The sequence below is a fragment of the Euprymna scolopes genome, chromosome 43, assembly GCF_053919585.1.
Source record: "Euprymna scolopes isolate OS-2025 chromosome 43, ASM5391958v1, whole genome shotgun sequence".
Classification (NCBI taxonomy): Eukaryota; Metazoa; Mollusca; class Cephalopoda; order Sepiida; family Sepiolidae; genus Euprymna; species Euprymna scolopes.
The window spans coordinates 56,423,025-56,438,934 of NC_136524.1; the positions used below are offsets into that span (position 1 = coordinate 56,423,025).

Consider the following 15,910-nt stretch of genomic DNA (forward strand, 5'->3'; position numbering starts at 1 on the left):
ATCAAGACCTAAACAATGATCTAAAAATAACATGATCCTTGAAAAAATAAACATTATACCAGTTGTGACGGGAGCAACTGGCCTAATAAAAAAGAAGCTTAAAAAATAGAAGCAATCCCTGGAAAACCAAGCTGTAAGAAAATACAGATAGCAACCATAAAGGGAACAGTGTCTATTCTTAAAAGAGCTCTCGGATATAAATTTAAACTGTAATAGAATCAAGTGTTAGCACCTGGATCTCTTCAAACTAACAAAAGTAAAATAAAAAAATAAGAGAGAAATAGCGAACAACTGTGTTCACAGGATAAAATTTACTGAAAATGATAGAGATACATAATAATTTTAAAACTAACAATAACAATAGAAAATAAACAACAAAAATTTATAAATAAATATGCATATACATAAACTATCACACATATATATGTATATATATATATATATATATATATATATATATATATATATAAACTGACATATTAAAAAAATAACCTAGATTTAAAACAGGTCAAGACACTAGATATCTACGCTAAATAGCACACACAGACACACACACACACACACACACACAAAGGAACGGGTCAACCGGAGGTCAACTGGGGGTTTTGTACTGTAAGTGCCAGCTCATTGGCTGATTAGGAAGGGTGTGGTGGATACTAGAAAGCTGATTGGCTAACAAAAACTCAATAGAAGGTGCGTATATAAAAACGCGAGCCAACCACAAAATTCTCGCATAAGCCTGATGAATCCTAGAGTGGATGAAACGCGGAATATTCAGTGTAGCTTAATCGCCATATATATTTCATAACTTACTAACTAGCTTTACCTACGTATTGAGCACTGTTGAAGTAAATACTTAAAGTTCATGCATAGATTTATGCTTTCGTATATTAATTTACGTGTGTAAATGAAGTAGTTATATATATATATATATATATATATATATATATATATATATACGTTTTATTTTTACTACTGTATCTTTTTGTAAAGTTACATTATTGTTTCAGCTACTCGGGCGTTTTTTTGGCCGTCTGTAGCTTCCTAAGACATTTACTGTAAAAGTCTGAGGAAGCTACAGACGGCAAAAAAAACGGCCGAGTAGCTGAAACAATAATGTAACTTAACAGAAAGATACAGTAATAAAAATAAAATGCATATTTGCTCTACAACAGTATAGAGCACTTTCTTCAGTTTTTATTAATTACCATTTCCACTATATATATATATATATATATATATATATATATATATATATATATATATATATATATATACCGTACTTTGTGATAATTGCAACAATTCTGCGGGTAATTGCGCCAACTAAGAAAAAGTACTCTTTACATGTGTGGTTGTCAAAATAACACTTTTAGCTAGTTGGCGCAATTACCTCAAAGTACGGTATATATATATGGTGCAAAAATAATGTCATCTTTTTACGTTCAACTATTTATAAAAACGACATTTTTTTGCACCAACACACCCATATATATATATATATATATATATATATATATATATATATATATATATATATATATATATATATATATATATATATAACGCATGTTTTCCATCATTCACAATTAGGAAGATCGAAGGATCGGGCGAAAATTATGTGCTTTTGAAGGAAACATTTTTTTTTGTATTCCTACACGTCAACATACAAGAAATGAATACAGAAAAGATATAAACATTTATATATTTTTGTATTAATGTTTTAATCATATATATATATATATATTTATATTTATATAATTATCAATTTAGTATATGTACTGGCAAACTGACCGGCGTTGGCCGGTCGTAAAATATTATATTTTAATTAATGTTGATTTCTCAATTATTATTATAGAGTTAATTCTTTATTTAATAATATCTGATATATAGTAAATGATTCTGAAGTTTTATGTATATAGATATGACTTGGATACTATCATCTAGAATCATTTAGGACTTAGTCATTATTTATCTAGCCAACAAAGTTACTCTCTGAATTACTCATAGATGGATATGTAGCGCTAAAATTCAAGCGACTTTGATCTGTGAATTTTTAATTTTGCATGCATGATATTTTATTTAGCATACCTTGCCAACGTCAACTATTTTGTTTTCTAATTTTAAAACCAGCTGCAACTGTTGTCGTGTGAAACTCTAATCGAACGTCTGCCACGGGTACAAATACCCTATACATCAAATTTTAACTCTGTAGACCAAATATTTGGAGAGGACTTGGGTAGAGAACTATCGCACACATCGACAAGGTAACACACACGCACACGTACACACACACACACACACATATATATATATACATATACATATATACATATACATACACACATTTGCGTGTGCTAGACCGTTTTCATCTTAAATTCTACACAACTATGCAGAATGTAGAAACTATGCATAAATAGAATTCAGTGTAATGATAATAAGAAACTATAAAAAGTGGATAAGTAATTATTTTGCGGTTGTTTTTCAAAGGAATATGCAAATTGAATATCCTTCATGTAGTCGCTCGCATATCCTTGACTAAGTATGTTAAAAAAATGAAAGTTAATTGTATTATTTTTTAAATGGAAAAAGTAAGCTTTTAATATGAATATCGGAACCAGAAAAAAAGACAACTCATTTTTATAGCAGTATGTATGTATATGTGAAGAGGGGATTTGCTGCTCGTCAAGGAAACATCTTCAGTGCCATTTCGCCAGAGCACATACTGTAAGAGCATTTGTAGAAGGCTGCAATATTGCCGTGATGGGACAGTGAGAGCAGAACAGTCTTTTTGCTTAAATATTATTACGTGTAATGACTTCTTATTGTACCAATTTTTCATATTACGTATTAAAGCAGTATCATTTATGTTGTACTAATCGGGCTACCTGGCGTTGCTCAGGATGGTATAAAATAATAAGATTGTTCGGATATTTAGTCATTTTTGTTATGACTATCTATTACATTGTATCCCGAGTAAAGCCGAGTAGATTTTATTGTTTAAAATAACATAACAAAACTGAATGACGTAATTTTCAAGTCGTAGAACAAACTTGAATATATATTAATTCATGGAGCTTTCGTATTTATTATTACAGAGACAATTCTCTCTTGAATATTATATTGTACCTGACATATAGCATATACGGCATAATCGCGTTGACACACCGGTTCTCGTCAGATCACCGAAGTTAAGCAACGTTGAACCTGGTTAGTACCAGATGGGTGACTATTTGGGAATTCTAGGCCTTGTATGTGCTCTCTGCTTATCTCGGCATTTGTTTTCAGTCGCCTTGTACATACACTTCACTGGCCACTGGTATTTAACAATGTCGTCTAAGGAAAGGTGTGGTTGGCGATTGCGCACCTCTTGCTACAAAAAAAAATTTCGCCCGCAGGCACCCCTTCGTGGGTATCCTTCGTCTGTCAAAGACTGAAGGAGCCTGTTAATATGTAGTACCGATTTGAAAAATGTGTAAAAACCACTTGTGTGAAATCAGCTTAAATCGAAACCAAATTATTTAACACTCAATCACTGTCGAAAGTGTTTTTTCTTCTTTACTGGCTTACGCGCGTTTCGCGGCAGTTAATTAAAATAAAATGTCTTTAGTCTACCTGGCTGCTCGTCAGAGCCGATGTAAATATTAGTAAAAATGACACAGTGCTCCAAAGTAAAATAAAGTAAATAAAAGTAGTCCAGAAAGATGAGCAAAAAAACGGCACTTCAAAAACATAAAAATACATAACTGTATATGCGCATATATATATATATATATATATATATATATATATATATATATATATATTCGCATGTGTGTATGTGTAAGCGGTGAATATATGTATATTCATAAAATAAAACAATAATTGCAGATATGCGCATACTTTGAAATGGGTACCAATAGATACAAGGTTTATTTTCTGTGTGCAGATACACATTGACACAAACGCACACTCACGTACATAAATAAGCACACACACACACACACACACACAGAAATACATGTGTAAATTTTCGTCTTCGAATGAGAGAGAAAGAAGCATCAACAAACAAAAAAAAACAGTAAGCAAACAAACACAAATGAAAATAAGACAGGAAATTAGAAACGATTGATTAAACAGAGCAAAGGGTGAAACCGTCTGTGTGTTAAGCGTTGCTCGAGTGGACACTTTAGGTTCATCGGGCCATTTTTTCTTCGCAAGATGACCCCTGTCCGAACACAATGGACGGGTGAATCCTTGTTACTGATGTGGCCTGATCCTTCTTTTGTTGTTTGATAAAATTCGCACATTTTCTTATCTTTTACTTTTTTTGGTGTTGACCGAAAGAGAAAGATAGAAAGAAAGAGAGAGTGAGGCAGAGAGAGATGGAATTAGAAAGCAATAACAGAGAGAGAGAGAAAGAGAGAGAGAGAGAGAGAGAGTGGGGGGAATGGAATATAAAGAGAGAGAAAGACGGTTAGGTAAAAATGGAATGAAGAAAAGAAATGACATAAAGAAAGAAAAGCATAGCAAAGAGAAGGATAGAGAGAAGAGTAGAGGAAATAAGGTAATAATGGGTGCGTGTATGTATGTGAGAGAGATAGTTAGTAGAAAAAAGGGGGGGTAGGATGAGAGATAAGACGTTTCAACGTGGGCCAGAGAGATCATGAAATAAAGAGTGAACGGGGGAGAAAAAGAAAATCTAACGAAAAAGAGAAAGGAAAAAAAGAAGAAATACGAAACTGTAAAAAGGGGGAAAAGAAGGAGATAAAGAGAAATGATATTGGAAGCAAACAAGAGAGAGAGAGAGAGAGAGAGAGAGAGAGAGAGATGGGGGGAGGAGAGGGGGAGAGGGAGGGAGCGTCCATGAGATAAAGAGATTGAAGGGTAGAAAAAATGAAGAAAGAAGTGTAGCAGAAGAAAAGGCAAGGAGGAAAGTATAACAAAGAAAGGAAGTGTGAGAAATATATTAAGAGACAAAGAGAGAGAGAGAGAGAGAGAGAGAGAGAGAGAGAGAGAGCGCAAACTAAAGAAGAGCAAGGAAATAAGTGTAAAATAAACATTATATTCGAATAATAATATGAAAAAAAAAGCAAAAATAATATTAATAAAAGAATAAGAAAAAGAAGTAAATGAATAAAAAGAAGTAAGAGAAGAAAAGAGAAAATAAGAAACAATGATTGGGTATTTAAAAGCGGGCCTGGAAAATATCTTAAACATTATGAACGTTAATGGGAACGCTAAATGAACAAACCGATAACAAGATGGCGGCAATGAAACAATCGATTGTTTATACTTCTTTCTGATTTTCGGTTTTCTTAAGATTTTTCCCTGTGTTTCTTTGTTCGCTTTACTCTTATTTATTTACCTATTATTTCTACTCAACTAATCCTCACATAGGTCTTGTTCAGATATTACTCACTGACAACAAATGGTGGTGATCCCTGGAGTCTGTGTGACAAACAGTTTATCCAGATTTTCAGAAGATTTAAGCTCTTTCAATAACCTTTACTAATGAATTTGCGTTATCGCAACAACCGATTGCCATTGACTTCTCGCTAGCAACGACAATTGGTCTCCATTAGAATTTGGGTGGCAAGCACTCTCTCTCTCTCTCTCTCTCTCTTAGGTCCCGCTCACCTTTGCACTCATCCGGTAGAAGTCTGGTCAGTGCTTTCTCCACTCGGTCTTTCCAACCTCTTTAACCCTTCTTGCCTATTTGGTATGGTGCCAGTTTATACCGAAACTACGATTATTATTATTATTATTATTATTATTATTATTATTATTATTATTATTATTATTATTATTATTATTATTATTTTGTTGTTTAATTTGATTTTTAAGAATTTCTTCTTTTTTATAACTGGATTCGAACTTGAAATACCCAGCTTATCAGACCGTGTCTTAAATCTCTTGGCTGTCCACTGCATGCACATATATATATATATATATATATATATATATATATATATATATATATATATATATATATATATATACTAGCTGTACCCGGCCACGCGTTGCTGTGGTTCAGTTTGTTAAAATCGAACACATTGCTCAAGAAAAATTGCATTTAGTTCGTTTATTTACTTTTATTATGTTTTGCAATTTTTTAAATCAATAAAAGTTGTTATTCCCCCCCCAAAAAAAAAGATTAATTTTTATCATAAATTGTTAGGTGAAAGTTGTTTTTACAGGAAAACTTGCACTTTTTTTAAAAAAGAAATTTCTCAGTAAACGTTTCTCTTTGAAAATGGATTTTTTTATTATAAAAAGAACAGATGAATTCTTTACATGAACACTGTAAATAGTTATGTGAAAGTAGAGAAAAATTTGATTCTTTTTTTCAAGAGAATGTACAAATTATTTTTTTAACAGATGTTCAGAAAATAAACAGAAAAATACTTCCATCATTAAATATGCAAAAAAAAAAAAATAAAATGTTGATTTAGTGTTTCAACATTATGCTTATAAATTACGATAAAACTTGCTGAGTCTGCGCTGTTTTACGGTTGTTGTAAAAATGGAACGGAAACTTAAATTTCGCTTCGTTGAATCTTTCTTAATTTTTTAATTGTGCCCCCCTCAAACGAATATAATCAAAACAGTAACATTCATCAATTGTACTTTATGTATATAAAACAAAAAATATTTATTTAAAAAAAAAAAAGTTAATAACGAAAGGGAAATAATTCCAATTTTTAACGAAAAATCAGTTTGGTATATCTTTTTGTTATTTTTTACATAAGTCCAGCTTACCATTCACATTGGAAATGTCGACATTTATAGGTTGTAGGGTACGTTTACGATGAATAAACACCCCAAGCTAGTAGATGTATCAGAATTTTTGACACCCTTATCACGAAACTGCGAATAAAATATGAAAATCTCGTAATTTCTCTTTTAAAAGTGGCTTGTTTAGTTTCTTTATGGATTATACTTCCAAAATAAACTATTAAAGTTGTTTTAAAAGTAATAGAAATATTTTTTTTTATATTTTAAAAAACTAATGAATTTTTCGAACTCAATATTTTTCAATTTTTAAAATTAAAGAATCTATCAAAATTTTTCTATTGATTCTATTTTTACGATATTTTCAGGGTCAATGTGAAATTTTATGCTCTTTCCAATAAACCGAATATAATATTTTAGACAAACGTTTTTTTTAATTCACGCCCCCATTTTCAAGTGTCTATTAAAAAGTAAATAATTAATTTACTCACCAAAGTTTTATATATCACAAATTGAAGTGAAAAGGTCAATAAGTAATATATTCAAATTTAAAACAAGAAAGTAGTGTTTTTAGAAATTTACCTGTAAAGTTCGAAGTTTAAAACCTGTTTTTTTTTAAACAACGTTGCTTGTTTTTTTTTTGTTTTTTTTTATGAAACCTTGGTCCTTGCTCTTTTAATTGAAAAAAAATTAGGGCTTGAATTACATTTTTCGAGGAGTTATAAGCTTGGAAAGACAGGAGGTCGAATAATTCACGCCTCCCATTTTGAAATGTCTATTTAAAAGTAAATAATTTACTCACCAAAGTATTATATATCACAAATTGAAGAAAAAAGGTCAATAAATAATATATTCAAATTTAAAACAAAAAAGTAGTGTTTTTTTTAGAAATTTACCTGTAAAGTCCGAAGTTTAAAACCTTTAAAAAAAACACGTTGTTTATTTGTTTTTGTTTTTGATTTTTAATAAAACCTTGGTCCTTGCTCCCTTAATTGAAAAAAAATTAGGGCTTGAGTTACATTTTTCGAGGAGTTATAAGCTTGGAAAGACGGGGTGAATTATTAACTATTTTTCACGAAATTTCTGACACACCTACCAATCTACCCATGTTAAGAACGGCTTTCGGAATAGACACCCCTAACCTTGCCAGCATATCCGAAAAGCTATAAAATTTGATGTGTTGAATGTTAACGATGAGTTGGACGTAATGTAAAAATGTACCGAATTTAAAAGGTAACGAAATTCAAATTTCCGTTCCATTTTTACAACAACCGTAAAGCAGAGCATTCTATGCAAATTTTACCTAACTTACTGTATTAATGCTATTTTTAAGCAAAAAAATATTTAGGTTTGGCTATAAATTCCTAAACTCATTTCATCCTAAATAATTTAGGTGACTGAAATAGGAATCTAATTGAATCTTTAATTTCCTGAATAGTATGCGAGAATTCATTTTTCTTCGAGTTATATCGAATTCATTAATACGGATTTAGGAGCTTTTTTCGTAATGTTACTGTAAAAATTATGTTTTATTGTTACAAATTCGATGCTTTATTTATATAAAAAAAGCAAAAATAAATTCTTGCGTTTTTTATTTACTACTGAAAACCATAACTTTAGTAAAGGTATTTTTTGTTTAAACAAAATAAAATATTTTCACTAAGAGTTAAGTAAAAGTAATTAGTTAATTATATTCTGCGATCATTATTTAATAAATACTGCAATTTTCATTAAAATTGGTTAATTTCCTGATTTTTGGTGAATTTTTAAGTAAAGGGAGGGGTCAAAATGTTTATACACTTTGAGCGTCGGCATTCATTTTGTCTGCACCTAAGATTTTTCGATGAATATTTAATAGGAAAGCGACCACGTGTGGTTAATTTATCAATAATCATGTGATTAAACCCATTGAACATTTACCGATATTGTAAACACATTCTGTTTACATTAAGCCTGTAGTTTGTTTTTAGTGATGCAGTGTTGGCAACTGAGATTTAAAAAAAAACCGCGAGATCAGGAGAAAGAAATGTCCAGAAAATCGCTAGATTTTTAACTTTTATCGTCTGAAATTTTCAAAAATCACTAACCCCCCCAAAAAAAACTCCCTATTTTCACTTCCTACCATAAAAAATTATAAATATAGTATATTCAATATATAAAATGTTCCGTGTTTTCTCACTAAATGTTTCTGGAATTATATTGAAGCAGTTATCTCCCGTATTTTATCAGCTAGTTTTACCTGTTTTTTCAGAGAGGGTATTTTTTTTTTTTGCAGGAAACACATCATAAACTCAAACTTTTTATAATAAAAGTTAAATTTAAATATACTGCAAATTAAACATCACAGTAATGGTGCAACATATTTTAAAATTAGAAAAATAAAAAACAAAAAACTTTGTTTTAGCATGTTAAAAGTATTTAGGTTGGTAGATAATTAAATTCTACTGTATTGATATAATTTTTTTGCTGTTGTTTCTTGCTTTTTACAATTTTCGACTAAATACTTCTCAATTTCATATTTTAAACTAAACTTCGAAGGTTGGAATGCCCAACCCCACCTAAAATGTACTTGAAAAATCGATTTTATAACGAGATTAAAGAATGGTTAGGCGAAAAAAAGGTGAAAAACAAAACAAATAATCAATAAATAATTGGTACCAAAGGCAATAAATGCTACTTTTTTTTTTACTTACATGAATGAATTTATTTTATGTTTTAAAGTATTTTCAAGCGCTTGCGGGTTTGTGGGTGCGAAATATCTCCAGATTTTCTAGAATTTCCCGCTAGATTGCAAACGAAATCTCCAGATCTAGCAGGAAAACCGCTAAATTAGAAACACTGGTCACGTGACAGGAAGTGGTAATAAATAATTGTCCCTAAATAAAAAAAATGGCTTATCGGTACAAAGAAACCCACCTATTTCTCATAGAAAAATTAAGTATAATGTTATAATTAAAAAGAAATATATAAAAACACATGGATATAGTGAACGTATTATACCAAAACGTGGAAGCCATCCGTTCAGTGTTTTTTTAGACTATTAATTGCGAACGAACCAAGAGTTACATATATATATATATATATATATATATATATATATATATATATATATATATATATATATATGTGTGATTATCAATCATATATATATATATGTATATATATATCAATCATGTATATATATCAATTATATATATATCAATCATATATATATCAATCATTTATATATATCAATATATATATATGTCAAATATATATATATCAATCATATATATATATATATCAATCATATATATATCATATATATATGTGTCAAATATATATATATCAATCATATATATATATATATATATATATATATACATATATATACACATATAATATTTCATGAATTTTAGAAAGGATTACATACAGAGAATAGTTTTGACTACAGATATTCAAATCAATGATTCAGCATCATTGACCACACACGCACACACACGAACACGTACACACACATATATATAATGTCAAAAAAATTCTATGTATGCAATCCTTTCTAAAATCTATAACTTCATAAAAAAGTATTTAATCTTTACTCAGTGGTGATACTTAGATATATACAGCTTGGGAATTTATATATAAATCCAGCTAATTCATGCCACGTTTTTAACAAAGCCAGTTTAAAAAAACCGGCATTAAGAAGACCACACTTATTTGATTTTACAAAAGCATTTTTTATTCTTAAATCTTTTCAATAAAAAAAATTTTCTTTGTCACAAACGCACGACATATTTTCCAACATTATCTCAAGTCATTATAAGAATATCATTGAGAATAGACAGATAGATGATAGAGAGATAGATAGATAGATAGATAGACAAATAGATAGATAGATATATATATGATAGATAGATAGATAGATAGATAGATAGATAGACAGATAACCAGACAGACAGACAGACAGGCGGTGAATATATTTACCTCATTGCTTATAATAGTTTCAAGAAATCAAGTACAACAGTTTTCTGGCGTACGATCGTTTAAAGGACTGTAAAGAATCATTTTCATTTTCTTACGTTTATTGATGATTGTAAATACATGTCTACTTCTAGCGTCTTTTACTAATAGTCACCAATAAAAGTTTAGCGAAAGCGTCAACAGATTTAACAAATATATATATATGTATATATATATATATATATATATATATATATATATATATATATATTAAGTAATGTGATTGGTAATTTAAAATTTAAAAATCAAATTATAATTAAATTAAAGATCCGTTTCATAAGAAGGAACAATAACAAACCTAGACCTAGCATTAAAAGTTAGGCAGATGAATCTGAAAAAAATTAGGTTTATTTATGGTGTCTTTTAAATTCAATAAAAACCCTTCAAAATTTACTGACGAGGAGACCTTGCTTATTAAAAAACTATATGTAATTATTGTACATAACTTGATGTATACCACAATACAAAGCATTGTTTTCCGAAACGATCGTACAGATAATTGATTTTGTTATTGTTCCTTCTTATGAAACGGATCTTTAATTTAATTATAATTTGATTTTTAAATTTTAAATTATCAATTACATTACTTAATATTGAATTAGCTCTAGGACATTTAACTATCGAGCTTATTATATATCTAAATTACAACGAGCACTTTCTATTTCCTGTATTTTAATTAAACTAGTAATTTCACTGTTACATTAAAATACACTCAGCTCTTTAGACTATTGTTCTAATCTCCTTTAAATTATATATATATATATATATATATATATATATATATATATATATATATTTATTGGTTAGGGAGTGGTTTATAGATTTTAGTTGTATTAGAAGTTTAAATCAATAAATATTAGGGTGGTGCAAAAATAATGTCGTTTTTTTGACAAGAAGTTGAACGTCCAAAACGACATTATTTTTTTTGCGAGAATTTGAACATTAAAAACGACATTACTTTTTTACGAGAAGTTGAACATCAAAAACGACATTATTTTTTTACGTGAAGTTAAAAGTCAAAAACGACATTATTTTTGCACCAACATTTTATTATTATTACCAACACTGTATGGTTTATTAAAACAAAATCAAATTAAAAATATATAATTACAGGAATCGTTGTTGGCATCAGAAAATAGGCACACATTTTTCCGATCCCGATACTCCAAAAAGTTCCGATTTTCCAATTCTCGATTTCGATTCCGATTCCGATTAATCGTCCAAACCCTACTTGAAAATGTCTGGCTTCCTGAAGATGTGGCTGAAACATGTTTTGCACGTGTGTGGCCAAATAGTTTGCTTTTTCTGAATAAAACATTTTATTAACCATTAAACAGCTTTATTTATTATGCGCACGATAAAAATATAAACATAATAAGAATTCGCTGAGCATGTAAGCATTAATTAACGCTGAGTGTTTAGCCAATGGGTATCGAGTATTTTTTTAATTATTGGGTATGACTAGATCGAGGATTGACCTCAGTCTTCGGTCCATTAGGTGTATTCTAACCGTAATGCCAAATAAAAATCCCTAAAATAATGACGAGTCATTCTGTATGCCGTAACCAAAGCAATATATGATCCACATGATAACATTGACACATCGGTTCTTGTTAGCTCACTAAATGTTAATCGGTGTTGAAGCTTGGCAGTAGCAAATGGATGGTCATTTGGTAATAGGACGAGTTGGCTGGGAAAACGGCAAACCCTACTTACTAGTAAATGCAGGCCTCAAGATACCTGTAGTAGTATTTCAGAATAACCAGCTAATCTATACATGTGTTGACGCAACGGAACAATCGTCCTCCTCGACTTAAAATCTGTTCTCAATTATGTGGCAAAACTTGCCAGGGAAAATATGTTTACTTATCATTTTTTTTTTTTAATTTAATTTATTAACTTTTGTGGATGACGAATGGAAGCTGTTGTTGTTGCGCAGTATCCCTTAAACTTTTGTATGCATTTTATTAAGAATTTTCTAGAAGGATATCGGGTACTTGCAGAAGGGACAACCTAAAAATTGATAACGTCCCTAAGTGAAAGTGTTTCTGTGAAACAACTTGGATTTGAACTTGGCACACCCAGGTTGTCAGTCCTGGTTGTTAACGCCTGAGCCACCGTAACCTGACGAATTGATTCGGAGTACATCATAACCCTTTTCTTTCATTGTCAAGAATCGTCGAAGACTCTAAAAGAGAAAAGCTATACTTTAAAAATAACTTCTGGAGAAAATTATACGAAGACAACTTTTACGTCAGTTAGTGTTTTATTGTGATCCAAACAAAGGTTTCTTTTCTGTCTTGAATACGAGTTTTGGCTCGAAAAAAAGTAATTTATCATTAAATGTTTTATTACTTCTCTAGACGACGCGTTACTAACTGGATCGGCGTTGGAAAATCGTACCTGTGTATGTATGTTGGTAATCTTAACCGATTGTGAAGCTAATTAAGTAGTTTAAAAACATATCTACAAAAAGAGAGGAAATGGTTACCGTTTGGTTTAAATCTAAGACAATTTGAGAAATACCTCACGATCATGCGTAAGTGAGGAGAATTGCGACAACAATGAATGCGATATATAAGCATCTTAAAAGATGCTGCTGAATAAAATTATTTAGGCCCCGGATATATATATATATATATATATATATATATATATAATACATGATTTTCAGTATGTGGAGAGCTATTCGATCGGCATAGGGATTATTATTATTATTATTATTATTATTATTATTATTATTATTATTATTATTATTATTATTATTATTATTATTTTATTATTATTATTATTATTTTATTCATTTATAATAATAATAATAATAATAAAATAATAATAATAATAATAATAATAATAAAATAATAAAAAAAAAATAATAATAATAATAAAATAATAATAATAATTTTAATATTATTACATTAACTTCAAATGATGTGATGTTTTACACCATTTTCCCCCTGAGAGCGGACTCTTACACCAAAGCTAGTGAGGATAGTCAAAGAGTCAATTAGATGCAAAGCACCTGGCGTAGGATGTTTGCTAAGATAAGCAGAACTGGCTTCTGGGGATACGGTGATTTTGTATCTGATTCCCAAGAAATTCATCTGCTTTATAAGGTCATTAAGAATTGAGCCAAGCACATCTATGAGTATTGGCATGATGAAAGCTTTCTTATTCAACAATCTAGTAATCCCCACCCTCAGTTTCTGATAGTTTCGTATTTTCTTATTCTTCTTGCCTGTTAAGTTGATATCCTTTGTGCATCAATAATTTGGCATTCATTGGTCTTTTTGTCCCAGTTGTTGTTGTTGTTGTTATTATTATTATTATTATTATTATTATTATTATTATTATTATTATTATTTACTCACTAAGAGTACTCACACAGGCTATCATCAGCGATTTCTCACTGATAATAGCTGATGGTGTTTTCAGGAGTCTGGCTGACAACAGGTTTTCTAGATTTCCAGAAATTCTCAGCTATTCCAATACACTTAGCAAATGACTTTAAAAAAAATAACAAAAAAAAGAAAAAAAAGAAGCTTATCATTGAATTCTAGCCTTATTGAAATTTGGGCGGTGATAGGACTCCATAAGGTTTCAGTTCCTTCGGACCCATCGAGTGGAGGTCTGATTTGTGCTTACTTTTCGATGTTCTTTCATCCTCCTGGTCTTTTGACGAATATTTGGGGTGTTATAAGCCGAGGCGGATGCCTTTTCTTTGCTTATAGTTTCTTTTTGCAAGTGAAGGGGCCAGTTTATAAGATTTCTTGTAGTTTTACTACCTTTGCGTTCACGTTGTGTTCCATCTCTTGGACTAATTCTATTAAAGATTTTATGTGTCTAGTCAGCGTTTGTCGCTCATGTTAATTAGTTTCTTCGGTTGAGGATCTTCCACAAGCTTTCATCTGATTTCACCATTACTCTCCACTATAAAGTGATTTCGTTTTCTCCTATTTTCTTTTTTTGCATTTATCGGAACTTTTGCTAGTGCTTCTACAGTTATTGATATTATTTGGGCTTTCTTTATGTCCCATATTCTTTTCAGTTCTTTTGTCTGATTCTTCGTCTTCGTCTCTTTTCTATTCTTCTTCTTCCTCTTTTTCTTCTTCTTCTTCTTCTTTTTCTTCTTCTTCTTCTTCTTCTTCTTCTTCTTCTTCTTCTTCTTCTTCTTCTTCTTATTATTATTATTATTATTATTAGTCAGAATGACAAGGTAGAGGTATGGTGGGACAAAAGTGTCATGACGACCAAGCAATTGGAACATAATCGTCCAGATTTGGTCATTGACAAAGTCTCCAAAAACCTGGCAGATTGTAGACTTTTCAGTACCCTGGGACAGGACTGTGAGAGAGAAGGAGAATGAGAAGTGGAGATAAGACGTATACACGGGGTTAAAACACAAATAATCCGAGTCGTAGTTGGTACACTAGGAGTAGTATCAAGTCATCTGGAAAGACAATCGAAAAACATCCTTACAAAAACCCTTGATCTTTGAAGCTTCTGGCTTGAAGCCGAGATTGAGGGAAAGCCTCTGGAAATGAATCCCATCCATTTCCAGAGAGACGTTGATAAACGAAATCAGAATAATAATAATAATAACAACAACAATAATAATAATAATAACGACAACAAAAACCCTTGATCTTTGAAGCTTCTGGCTTGAAGCCGAGATTGAGGGAAAGCCTCTGGAAATGAATCCCATCCATTTCCAGAGAGACGTTGATAAACGAAATCAGAATAATAATAATAATAACAACAACAATAATAATAATAATAACGACAACAATAATAATAATAATAATAATAATAATAATAATAATAATAATAATAATAATAATAATAATAATAATCCTTGAAATAGATAGATAGATAGATAGATAGATAGAGATAGATAGATAGATAGATAGATAGATCGTCCTCTGTGAAGGAATTTAATTTATTTTCAGAGACGTTATAAATCGAAATTATTATTATTATTATTATTATTATTATTATTATTATTATTATTATTATTATTGTTGTTGTTGTTGTTATTATTATTAAACTACACTTAAGTATTGAACAATCGGAATGTGTATATATGTGTATTTCTGAAGTGTTTACCTATTAGTAGTTTGTATGTGTGAGTTTCTGCAAGTACGTTTTATTCAGGTCACGACTGGCGGGTTTTGTATGTAGATTTTAAAAGGTATGTGTA

The 15,910-nt window shown here is 30.1% G+C and overlaps 1 protein-coding gene and 1 pseudogene across 3 annotated transcripts in view; one reads left to right on the forward strand and one right to left on the reverse strand.

Annotated features, from left to right (window-relative positions):
• Positions 1-15,910, reverse strand: part of LOC145268352 (uncharacterized) — a 388,759-nt gene that overhangs the window by 299,668 nt on the left and 73,181 nt on the right. The window lies entirely within an intron of this gene.
• On the forward strand, positions 3,139-3,255 carry LOC145268554 (5S ribosomal RNA; annotated as a pseudogene).